At 36.7% G+C, this 12,647-nt stretch overlaps 1 protein-coding gene across 1 annotated transcript in view; it reads left to right on the top strand.

Moving 5' to 3' along the window:
* The first annotated feature begins 11,539 nt into the window (after positions 1-11,539).
* The window catches only part of LOC140148848 (cullin-2-like), a 31,779-nt gene continuing 30,671 nt past the window's right edge, over positions 11,540-12,647 (top strand). The window contains exon 1 of the mRNA XM_072170934.1: positions 11,540-11,637. The gene's annotated coding sequence lies outside the window, so the exon portion shown is untranslated. The remainder of the gene's footprint in view (positions 11,638-12,647) is intronic.

Below are 12,647 nucleotides of genomic sequence, written 5' to 3' on the forward strand. Positions count from 1 at the left end.
CGCGCGATTATGCTATTTTTCCTAAGTACTTAAAGTAGTGCTATTCGCGCGATTTTGCGATTTTGGTGGTTGATTGATAGATCTATATAGGGGGTGCGCTATTCGCGCTATTTTGCGATTTTGTACTTTGGTCCATTATGATGGGAAAAATGCCTTAACCCTGAAGCGCTATTCGCGCGATTATGCTATTTTTGCCTAAGTACTTAAGAAGTAGTGCTATTCGCGCGATTTTGCGATTTTGGTGGTTGATTGATAGATCTATATAGGGGTGCGCTATTCGCGCTATTTTGCGATTTTGTACTTTGGTCCATTATGATGGGAAAAATGCCTTAACCCTGAAGCGCTATTCGCGCGATTATGCTATTTTTCCCTAAGTACTTAAGAAGTAGTGCTATTCGCGCGATTTTGCGATTTTGGTGGTTGATTGATAGATCTATATAGGGGGTGCGTTATTCGCGCTATTTTGCGTTTTTGTACTTTGATCCATTCTGATGGAAAAAAGGGGGTATTTTGTCGATGAGTACTTCTTTTCTGGAAATGGAGAAAGCTGGGGTTGGGCGGTTCGGGGAAGGGGTATATTGTCGGTGAGTACAGCGGTTCTCGGCAAATTGCGCGTGCTTTTTTAAGTAGAGAAGTGATGTTTGGGCTTTCGGGAAGGGGTATTTTGTCGGTGAGTACTACATATCTAAACATCCTCGTCCTGACAACTCTTTCAGAGGATGGCGACTTTAGACACAGCGGTTATCGGCAAAGAGAAATTTAGAATCTGGTGTGGAGGGTTTTGGGGTGGGCGGGCAACTGGAGGATGGCGACTTTAGACACAGCGGTTCTCGGCAAAGAGAAGTGATGTTTGGTTGGGCGGTTTGGGGGGTGGGGATATTTTGTCGGTGAGTACAACATATCTAAACATCCTCGTCCTGACAACTCTTTCAGAGGATGGCGACTTTAGACACAGCGGTTCTCGGCAAAGAGAAATTTAAAATCTGGTGTGGATGGTTTTGGGGTGTTTGCAGAAAATTAAAAAAAGGTGATACAACTCTTTCAGAGGATGGCGACTTAGACATAACGGTTCTCAGCAAAGAGAAGTGATGTTTGGTTGGGCGGTTTTCGGGAAGGGGTATTTTGTCGGTGAGTACAACATATCTAAACATCCTCGTCCTGACAACTCTTTCAGAGGATGGCGACTTTAGAAACAGCGGTTCTCGGCAAAGAGAAATTTAAAATCTGGTGTGGACGGTTTTGGGGTGTTTGCAGAAAATTAAAAAAAGGTGATACAACTCTTTCAGAGGATGGCGACTTAGACATAACGGTTCTCAGCAAAGAGAAGTGATGTTTGGTTGGGCGGTTTTCGGGAAGGGGTATTTTGTCGGTGAGTACAACATATCTAAACATCCTCGTCCTGACAACTCTTTCAGAGGATGGCGACTTTAGAAACAGCGGTTCTCGGCAAAGAGAAATTTAAAATCTGGTGTGGACGGTTTTTGGGTTGGGCGGTTTTGAGAAAAAAAAGCGATAATGTTTAGGAAAGGTGTTCGTGGATAAAATAAGGAGTCAATTATATACTCATTTACTGTTTCATATAATTTAATTGTGAATGCTCAAATTGCAAATGCTTTGTATTTAATAAGAAGGAGCCAATATATACTCATTAACTGTTTCATATAATTTAATTGTGAATGCTCAAATTGCGAATGCTTTGTATTTAATAAGAAGGAGCCAATATATACTCATTTACTGTTTCATATAATTTAATTGTGAATGCTCAAATTGTGAATGCTCAAATTGCGAATGATCAAATTGCGAATGCTTTTTAAGTTAAGAGAAGTGATTGGGGTTGGGCGGTTTTCGGGAAAGGGATTTTTGTCGGTAAGAACTTCTTATCTAAACATCCTCGTCCTGACAACTCTTTCAGAGGATGGCGAGTTTAGACACAGCGGTTCTCGGCAAAGAGAAATTTAAAATCTGGTGTGGACGGTTTTGGGGTGTTTGCAGAAAATTTTAAAAAAAGGCGATAATGTTTAGGAGACTTGCAGGCATGAGAATGTTCCTGCTTTCGCAGGATTTCCTGCTTTTTTGTGGTCCAAATTTCCGCACTTTCTTTTAAATTCAGCCCATTTTTGGCCTTTTTACCCTCATTTCACGCGCTTTTTCAGGCTTTTTCAAACTTTTCAGGTTTTTTCATGGATGATCATTCTCATGCCTGGGAGAGGTGTTCGTGGATAAAATAAGAAGGAGCCAATAGATACTCATTTACTGTTTCATAAAATTAAATTGTGGGGTTGAAAACTAAATCTGGTTTAGGGAGGTTTTAGAAAAACGCAAAATCGCGTGAATAGCACAGGCTTGAGGTACCGTAGGTGATGTACAAAAACGCAAAATCACGTGAATAGTTCATGCTTGAGGTAGGTGATGGAATCAGCGAGATGAGCAAAATCGCGTGAATAGCACAAGCTTGAGGTACGGTAGTACAAAAACGCAAAATCGCGTGAATAGCACAAGCTTGAGGTACCGTACGGAAGGTGATGTACAAAACGCAAAATCGCGTGAATTACTGTTCTGTTTATTCTGTGCTCTTATGACAAGAATCACGCTTTCACATTAACTTGTGCTACTTTGCGTTATTCTGTGCTCTTATGACAAGAATCACGCTTGCACATTAACTTGTGCTACTTTGCGCTATTCTGTGCTCTTATGACAAGAATCACGCTTACACATTAACTTGGGCTACTTTGCGCTATTCTGTGCTCTTATGACAAGAATCACGCTTTCGCATTAACTTGTGCTACTTTGCGCTATTCTGTGCTCTTATGACAAGAATCACGCTTTCACATTAACTTGTACTACTTTGCGCTATTCTGTGCTCTTATGACAAGAATCACGCTTTCACATTAACTTGTGCTACTTTGCGCTATTCTGTGCTCTTATGACAAGAATCACGCTTTCACATTAACTTGTGCTACTTTGCGCGATTGTTGCTATTGTCAGATTTAGCGCCTTCATGATAGTTATTTGGTATGATACCTTTTGTCACTAAAACACCATTTGAATGTTATTTCAGAGATACGTGGCGGCCATCTTGAATATCTCGGATTGCCCAAGGGTGACGATTTTACATCCCACGGAATCCTATTCTACATCACTCAAAGATCAATAACCAGCAAAAAAACAAACTTTAACTGGCAAAACCATCTAACCCCCAAAACATGGTGTTTGCAGCCGGACTAGTAATACCGCACCCAATTTATACTGGGATAGTGGAATATCTCGCCACAATATCCTTCGGTTGAGAAGGATATCGATGTACTGTACATACATATACTGCTAGTGTTTATAGTGGGCACGTATCCGGATAATCTCTAACCGGGTAGAAATTGTACCGCAATGTACCGCACATCTGCTCCCACTATAAACACGCTCTATGACATCAGATTTCTAAAATGATAATAATAAGGATATCCTATTAAATAAGGACACACAATTTCTGTTCGTCAAGTCATCATCATGATCAGAGTTATATATTTAATTATAGTGTAAGAGGTTTTATAAGAGGTTTTTTTTTTTACTATAGTCACATCATGTCCATGCATGCACTTTACTGTCGTGTACGAAGAAGATGAAGACAAATGTTAGATCATAACATATAATTTAAATAGATGGATTTACGGAGAGATATGTAAATCTTAAGGGATCTGGAATGAGCGTTTTAAGCGTTTCGACAGTATTTTTTGTGGGACATGAGAGCACATCAGACATATCGAATTGCATTCTGAATACGCAGAATGTCTTTCTGATATAATACAAATTTTATGACAAATTATTAAAATTTGATATTTTTCACATTTTTGATATATAACAGTCCTCGAAGTAAATTTTATAAATCTAATGATATATTCTTAAAGTGTATGTAGCTGGTAGGAAAAGCCGACGATCAATTGAAAATTTTGACCTTTCATATTGAAGATATGGATTTTTCCCCGAAAAGACCTATTTTTTTTTTTTGTTTTGGGGAAAATCCATATCTTCAATACGAAAGGTCAAAATATTCAATTGATAGTCGGCTTTTCATACATACACTTCAAGTATAAATCATCAGATTTATAAAGTTTATTTCGAGTACAGTTAAATATCAAAATATCAATTTTAATGATTTGCCATAAAATGTGTATTACATTGCGAATTTCAAAATCAAAATTATTTGATATATATATATATATATATATATCACATCATTTATTGAGGGCTATATCAAAATATTACCACAGCGCTGTACATAGCAAAAAACATAGTTAAAAACACAATAATATAAAATTATACAGCAAAAATAAATATCACTTACATGAAGACATTCTTCGTATTCAAAATGCAATTCGATATGTCTGATCTGCTCTAATGCCCCACAATGAATACTGTCCAAACGTTCATACCCCATCCCTTAATGTTGTTACATTATAAATACGGTACCAACAGTCATACCATGAAAAAAGCGCAGTACTTAAAAAAAGTAGGTCTACTATCAGCAGTAGATAGCACGATGGTTTTCAAACAGCGCGGATGGGTTATGTTTATAAACACAAACAATTATCATTATATAGTTGTTACTTTTATTGACAAACAAATAAATGATTTGTTCGAAGTACGAAACCATTTTGAGGAAAATTGCAGGTTTTCGTTTACGTATAGGCTTACTGTTTTCCCCTTTTTGAGACGCGACTGAAGAAAAATAATTAGGAAAAGCATAGAGGCATTACTTATACAATTAAGCAGGACTCAATATAAGGTCAAGTGGAAATAAAACAATAATGTATACATAATATCCACTAAAGCATTTGTTTTTAAATCGCCCTACATCAAGTTGTGTGCGGTATAAGCCCAAGCACAACTTGACCGCTGGTCTAATGCCTTTTTTTTTTTTATTCAGTAGGTCCAAATTAGTAAAGGTACCCATGTGATCAACTTTTACTCAAAAATCCTTCAACAATTTTATACAAACACATATTTGAGATTTTCCTCTAGACCGGATGCTACCGCTTTGAAGGCAATTTTGAGACAGAAATGGAGTTTCTGTTAAAAGAGTGTACCTTTGTTGAAAATTAAATTTACCGCTTTTAATGATAATCTATGTTAAAATAGCTTACAGTGCATAGAGAACGATGTAAGATATATGTAGACATGGAAACTATTCTGCGTGTTTCAGAAACGCGTTTCTTTTCCCTTTGTTAAAGTTTGGTTTTCGAAATGAAAAAGCAAGTTTCGTATCAAATAAATCATACATGTATTTCTTCAAGAATCATGCATTCAAATTCACGATACACAATTTCTCACATGAGATATGTCATGTATGAAGGCATAAAATGATAAAAAGATTACATTTATGCTACAACTGCTACATTAGACTATACCATAGTCGAACTTTATTAAAAATATGTTATTATTAGTCATGATGAACCCATTTCGTTGAACTCAAAATTATACTGATGTTTATTAAAATTAAAGTATTCAATAGTAAAATGGTCATAGAGTTAAAAATATCAGATGATTAGTGACAATAAAAGTAATTGAATGCAACATTATCTTGCATAATTATAATGGCTCACTTTAATACTGAACAATTCTGATTTTGGAATCTACCAGTTTATTGATAGCGAGCCCCGAAAATCCCACTTGGGAAGCTAACAAACAGAGGGAGTGCGGTGACTGAAAAGATCAGATACAGATGTGAAAATCTATCAGTTGCACACAAATCAATATAAATCAGAGTTTTATGCTTAAATGTAATGGCCAGAGTATGCAAAATGGGCAAGTGGACTACGGAGAAGTCTACTGCTACATAGACATAGGCCTACATTGTATTGCAATAAACAATAATAAAGGAACCTAGCAAACACACGTTTTACAGAAAAAGTTTTAATTATCTGGTTATATTAAGGGTATAAAAACATTTTAATAACATTCACAAAACATTTTTGAAAATGTGATGAACAACATTCTAACATATTGTTATTTAAATGTTGACAAATATTTTGGATAGTCCATAATTTGCAAAAATATTTGCCCATAATATTTTACAATAACGTTTTCAAAACGTATCCATGATCGTTATTGTAACCCGACATTTAAATGTACCGGCAATTAAAAATTTTGAATACACGTTTTAAGAACAATTTTGTATTTGCTGGGAAGGGGCATTAGAGACGTGTGTGCTCCATCTCGCTCGATCGACGTACACAAGTTTCTTGTCCCCTTGCTAGCCACTGGCCACTGTTTTCACTTACCTATTATAGCATGTAATGCAATTTGCTTCGTATCCATTCTGATATACATTGTCTGAATATTGAGACGCAGTTTCTTTGTATCAATCTTCAACCACATAATGACAAAATCTTTAAAGAACGGTCATTTTATACTAATTCCAATTCCAATTTACATGATAAATTATTTAATATTTACCTATCTAATAATGAGTAACCATTGATATGATCTCCAATAACCTGATATGATACATTTCTCACATAACCTTTATACTTAGTAGGCCTACGAGTAACAATTAATATAATACATTTTCAAATAACTTTTAAGAAATAACCTAATAGAAGGCAAGTTAAGACGGTAATGATTTTCATGGAAACGTGAATTGCCCGGCGTAGTGTTATTGTTTAGGCCCATCGAGCTATATCGCTCCATTCGTCCTAAATATGAAGGCGTGTGACGTGCTAACATGGTTAATAACCAATAATATTTACGTCTCGGTGGTATTATAGGGGTTGGGCCATTTGATGACCCCACCCCAGTGACCCTACCCTAGTGACCCTATCCTGATGTGTGACAATGGTAGTGATGTGAGGTATACAAATTCGTTGCCATATGATAGGAATCGCAAAAGATGCAATGAAGTTTGTATAGTTAGCATCGGGCTACTATACAATGTATACTAAAGATAAGGCGACGAAAAAAGCCCTGTTCTACCGGCGAACGGAACCGTAGAGTCGGTCGGTCGGGTGTTTTGCAAACATATTTTTAGGCAAATGATACATTTTGGCCACAAACGGCTGATTTTACAGGATTTAAGCAAAATTAAATATAAAAAAAATGCAGCAAAACACAAATCCTGGGTCGGTCGAGCGGCTCGAGCCCGTAGAACAGGTTTTTTTAACATGCCTAATGGCGATTCAGTCCAGCAAATAAAAGCACCACCTATTAGAGGTCACTGGAATTCCAGACTTTTCCCCACTTATTTGGCCGGAATTCTAGACTTTTTTTCTTTCTAATCTCTGGAATTCTATACTTTTTTCCAAACTCCTTCAAGTCATAATACTCAAACACCTGTTGAGGTCATTCTTTTCCCCTTGAAAGTCATGAATTCCAAACTTGCTGCATCTCATTTTTAAGTACTCAAACACATTTGTAACGCTAAAAACTTTAGTCTATATAGTCGAATTATAGGGTTGTTTTGCACGCCAATAAAACGTCGAGCACTGAAAGTACCCTGCGAACTATTAAATTCATTTCCAATAAAGTTGGTGTATCATAACAGTCGCAGCGGTTTCTTTTGTCAAAGAATCAATTTAAATCACAAGCAATTAATTATGTCAACATGTCTTTTTGGAGATTTATTTTTGTTTACGTTAGGGGTGTCAAATTAAGTTAATCAGTTTCCAGAGCATATTGGACCCCAATGGAAATAAGCCCCCTTTTTGGAGGCTTTCTTGGGTAATCCAAGATTTTAATTCAGAATTGTTTGATACATTTGTAATTTAAAGTTATACCGTAAACGTTCGCCTAATGGCGCTCTGGATTTTATAGAAATAAGAGAGCGCCATCCTTGCAAAATCTCAACAGCATTAAGGATACGTGTGGTTAGAGTCTGCACGATAATGATTCAGAAACGTTCGTGACGTGATCAAACAGTTAGGTTACTTGGAGCGTGATTATAGTGGCTGTATACGGAAAGATTATACTGCAATAACAATAGAGGTTATCCACTTTGCTCATGTGTGACTTCTAACAAAAGGTGCTGCATCCTGTAGTATACCTCATTCAAACCAATTCAATGCACGACCTCGGAGTTACCTGCATGACTTTGGCGGGCTATTTTGAAACAGTGATGATTGCACATGCAGGTACTTCTTTTGAAAGTCCTAAACAAGGTATAGCAGTCGCTGATAGGATATGCAGATTATACAACACGGATAACCTCTATTGATTTTGCAGTGCTTATACGCGAATATATACGCTGCATAACGTATAATCTGGCTCACTATAAAAACGCTCTAGGTTAATTATTACTGCTAGAGTAGTAAATGTTTTGGGTTTTTTGGGGGGGTGTGGGTCAGGTATTCTTTCACAAAAATTCATTGTCCTTAATTTGCAGATCGATTCATACCTAACTCATTTTGGTACATCTGCCATTGTATTTTTTTTCATAGTGTGTGAATATTCTTCTGTTCAAAATTACACTGTTTTTTTGTCTGCCCCATTAGCTCAGTCGGCAGAGCGTGCGCCTTGAATGATACAGGGTACTTGTTCAATTCTTGATTACTGACCCTATTTTATGTGAAGAAGTGTGAATAGATATTTATTACCCCATTTTTGGAATGAATATTAGGATTCGTTTTTATTATTTATAAATAGTCACTACAAAACATGATTCCAAACGGCAATGAAAACCGCGGTGGGACCAAATTTGCTACACCTGGTACCTATCAATGCGCGGTCCATATAATGGTAATCGCCTTACACGTAAAAGTTAAATGACCAAGATAAATCCTTTGCCAATTATAATCATCACTGTTTCATATTATGTAACTATACAAAGTGTATTATTTACTTTCTTGATTTATTCATTATAATAGCTCAGCCGTTGTTTTTCATTTTATTAAGAGGGTTGAACCCTAGTAGACCAGACAACAGAGCATATCCATAAGACCACGAAGTGGTTGCGTTACTCCGTGGTATCGGAGTCAAGCAATTTTTGTATGCCGATCATTATGATCCAGGTTCAGACAGGAGGGTGAAAGTGCATATAGGAACAATGCCAAAAACTACGTCACGCCGGTCACGCTATTGTTCGAGTTAAACTACATCATTCGCCATTTTGTAAATATTAACGCATGATCGTTGCTTGAAGTTTCCACCGGATAGTCTGTGGATAGCGCAAGAGCATGCTTTGACCATGCGCAAAAACATGAATATCATGAAGATGTTTAAGATTGATTCTTAGATGTTTCAAAAATTACCGTCATATTGCATAGATTCATCAAAGAATGGTTTGAAGTACTAACCTTATTTAGTAATTTTAAAAAATCGGGAGAATTTTACAAAATCAATGTTTTTACCTGTCGGTATTACAACTCGTGAAACACATTAGTGATGTGCCTGGGTGACCTAATCTACTAACCTTTAACGTTTCCTCTATGAACTCTAACCCTCCTGCAATATGGCGCCTATTGTCTAGAGTTAAACTACATCATTCGGTGTGTTACGTAATAGCTACGATGCCTATCCCTTTATATCCCTGGTTCAGAACTTTATGCGTGATATAGTCCATATAATGATAATCGCTTTATACGTAACCAAATACTGAACTATAATGAAACATCCTCCGTGTAGCAGTTTTAGACAAAAGCTTGGGATTATTAGGGCAGAGGTTATCTTTTGAATCTTTTTATAACCACTGAAGCATAGTCAAAGACACTCGAGCGAATTCAAAGACTTGTCGCTCGCGATAAAGGAATCTGGGTGCAAACATGTATAGAGAAGTCGGTACGAATTTGATATGTGAGGGTTTTATGGGTTTTATACTATTTAATAAAAACCGTCGAACTTAACAATAATAATAATAATAATAATAATTAATATTGCTTTCATATAATTTCAGGGGAGAACCCATTATGCCATAGTAGTTACTCTCCATATTAATTGTTAAATACAAGAGAAACAAAGCAAAATGAAATGAAAAGAGATAAAACCAACAGAGAAACAAAGAATCGTGAAAAAAAAGACTCAAACAAATTAAATAAATAAACAAAAAACGACATAGACAAAATCAACAGAATAGAGAAAAAGTACCGAAACAAATAACAATTAACAGATTTTAAACAAAAAGAGATACCATTTCCCCAAATCAGAAAAAAAAAACCATTGACAGACATTCTAAAGCAAATCTGTCAGAAATTTCTGCATGGGAGACGATCTAAAGTTCCCTCTATCATCGTCTGATGCTCTGCTAACTGGGCCACTACGTAATAGGTGAATGATAACCGCATTATCATGAATATCGTTGTTTGACCTTGGTCATAATTGAATGTGTCGATAGGTTACACATTTTAACTACACGCGCCCTTAATTTTCAGTGATGATACTGGGCTTTTACAGGGAGGGCGCTCTCTCATTTCTATAAAATCCAGAGCGCCATTAGGCGAGCGTTTACGGTATTGTATATTCTGTTTTTGCTGTAATTTTATGTTGAATTTTAATCGAATAAAATCAATCAATCAGCACTGAAAGTACCCTGCGGACTAATTCACCTCCAATAAGGTTGCAGTACTGATCATAAAAACTCGCAGATCCTCTTTTGTCTGATATCCGGTCAACTATTTACACTCAATTAACTATTCAGTTCATGCAGGCAATCAGATTTATTTGTCAGCCACACAACAAGCAAATAATTATATCAACATATCCTTTTGGAGATCCAAACATTTCAACAGTAAATAGGCCACACATCTTGAGCCTGTTTTAGAGGCCATTATCTTATTTATTTTTTAGAGTGTTTTATTTAAAAGGTTTAAAAAAAAAATGTTTAAGAATGTGTGCCAAAATTGCTTCCCCCCCTTTTCGGCTCGCCAAAATTTCTTGCCCCCCACATTTTACCCTCCCACAATGGGCTCATAATTATTACACAGCCCAAACAAGGTAAAGTGAAAAAAAAATGATCCACGGTTATTTTGGCCATTTAACATGCATCTATGGGAGGAACCCGGGGAGGACATAAAGTCATAATAAAATAATTATGACTTTATGTTAAAGTCCCGGTTAAAGTTTTCTTTGTTGACCTACAAACTGAGACAACAAATTTGGCAGATTCCGTGCAAGTTGGGACATGTGTAGGCCTAGGCCTAAATCATTTACAAATAGGCCAATGCAAAAAACAAAAACAAAATCACAGGTTTGAAAAAAAGTAACCAATTTTATATTATAAGATCGCACATTATGACTTTAATCTGAGACGATAATCGTCTCAGGCTTTAATGTTAGTGACCGGGGTTACCATTTTCCACCATCAATTTCTTGCATTAAAAAATGCATTAGGCCTACACTTTATATTATTGCTTTAAGGCTTCTTTAATTTTAGAGAATTAAAAGAGAAGCCAGTTTCCATGGAAACGCCCATTTGTGCTCATTTTAAGCAAATTTCCCAGTAAAATTGAGCAACAAACAATCAAACATCATCTCCTGCCCTGTGGCATAAAATAATGAACGGTCCCTTACGAAATATTGCACGTCATGGGGATGTGGTGCTCCACATTTAAAAAGGATCCAATTAAAAAATCTGTAAGAACTGCGGAAGTAGTGAAAATCGTGAGACAAGTATTTTTGATATTTAATCATTTAACCTTTTCCAGAAGCTGAGACGTTAAGGTAGTAGCTAACTAATTGTACTAACGATTTAGGGAACTGTTGTAAAGTGCAAATTGTGGCACTTTATAGTAAATTTACGTGGAAAAAACCCAGAATGAGTTTGGTGAAAAGGATCCGAATTTGGCACCAATTGCAAGCATAGGCGCTACGTATATATTCAATCAAAAGCCATATATATATGCATATCTTAATTTAATAAGCTTACATTTATACGATATTTAAGAAGGCAAGTGAACGCTTAATGACTGCAGTATGAATTTCTATACACCATAGTCCATTGTCAGTCATGCAGCTATGCAGTGTTGCAGGACTCGGGACTCAATTCAACGACTCGGACTTGATTCCGGACTCGAGTCCTTTGACCTGAGACAAATTCGTCTCAGCTTTGACTCGGACTTGGGACTCGAAAGATAAGGACTCGGACTCGGACCCCAAGAACTCATGGACTCAGCTTCAAGTCCTCCTCGAGTCCGGCAAAATAGGGTCTTTTCAGGTCTTTTATTTTCGCTCATTTTAAACTACTTCTTGAAGTTCTTCTTCTCTTCTTCCTTAAAGCCATAATGTGTGATTTGCTTCACAGCGACGCCCTCAATTTTACTCGGATTTCTATTCTACTTTTTGCACTATTATAATGCCCAGTGGTGTACTGAAATTCCACGTAAAAGGCTAGCCTAGTGCCGTACTATTACGCTGACTTTCGTATTCGGCGAGGAGGATGATTTCGACCTCCTGGTTTGTTTACAAACAGAGAGGTAGACAAAGACCGTTCTGCTTGTCCAAACACTCAAGTATCAGAAGGATGGTCCACAATAGCGTGATTCACGTAACATGAATAGGGATTAAAAAGCTGTCCCATAGAACCATGTGCTTCTATTGTCCAATTTGCCATCAAGATTTCATATATGGAAACAGTTCAGACCCAGCCCAGTACAGGATCATGTCAGAAATTAATATTTTGTTCTGGGTCTGATTATTCGGACTAGTAAAAGGCCAAGCCTGAAGTGCTTTAA

Source organism: Amphiura filiformis, chromosome 3, assembly GCF_039555335.1.
Source record: "Amphiura filiformis chromosome 3, Afil_fr2py, whole genome shotgun sequence".
NCBI classification, from domain to species: domain Eukaryota; kingdom Metazoa; phylum Echinodermata; class Ophiuroidea; order Amphilepidida; family Amphiuridae; genus Amphiura; species Amphiura filiformis.